The following is a 943-nucleotide window of genomic DNA, read 5'->3' as shown; positions in this document are numbered from 1 at the left end:
AGAAAGGAGAATTCTACTTAGTAAGGGTTATAATCCCTAAGCGCGGCCGAAGGCCGCCTACGCAGAAAGAAGTTCTGCGCAAAAATACTTCCGGCCCCCTTTTACGGCAACACAGAAAGGAGAATTCTACTTAGTAAGGGTTATAATCCCTAAGCGCTGCCGAAGGCCGCCTACTCAGAAAGAAGTTCGTTTTCATGTATGCACTATTTCGGTTTTTGTCATATGCATTACTTCGGTTTTGAGTCGAAACTGTGCATGTATGCATTACTTCGGTTATTGTCATATGCATTATTTCGGTTTTGAACCGAAACTGTGCATGTATGCATTACTTCGTTTTTCTCATATGCGTTATTTCGGTTTTCAAACGAAAGTGTGCATGTATGCATTATTTCGGGTTTTTCATATGCATTATTTCGGTTTTCAACCGAAACTGTGCATATATGCATTATTTCGGTTTTTTTTCGTATGCATTATTTCGGTTTTTTCATATGCATTATTTCGTATGCACAGTTTCCATATGCACAATTTCAGGGTGCCGTTTATTATTAATTCTATGTGAATTTGCAGTACATTTGGTGTTTTAATGGAAATATTAAACAATTAATTATCATTTCCTGAAACAAATATAGAATATCGACCATTCAGCTAGGCAAAAACGAAAAATGCAGATCAGTAGAACTTTTTACGCTCATTTCAACCATTCCAAAATTGTACGGCGCAAGTAAAAAATAAATACGTTGTAGAAGGTTAAATTTCAATATTTTGATATTTTAAATATTAATATCGTATGGACTATATAACCGATTAAAATAATGATGACGTCACCATATATTATATTATATGCTCTTTTATATTTTCAAACCAAAACCACTAAAACATGAACAAATGTTTTTTTTCATGAAATAACCTTTTTTGAAAAAAAACTGCATAATTAATAGCAAAG

This window comes from Rhagoletis pomonella, unplaced genomic scaffold, assembly GCF_013731165.1.
Source record: "Rhagoletis pomonella isolate Grant_MI unplaced genomic scaffold, Rhpom_1.0 Rhpom_scaffold_00004, whole genome shotgun sequence".
Lineage (NCBI taxonomy): Eukaryota > Metazoa > Arthropoda > Insecta > Diptera > Tephritidae > Rhagoletis > Rhagoletis pomonella.
This window is presented reverse-complemented; position numbering follows the sequence as displayed.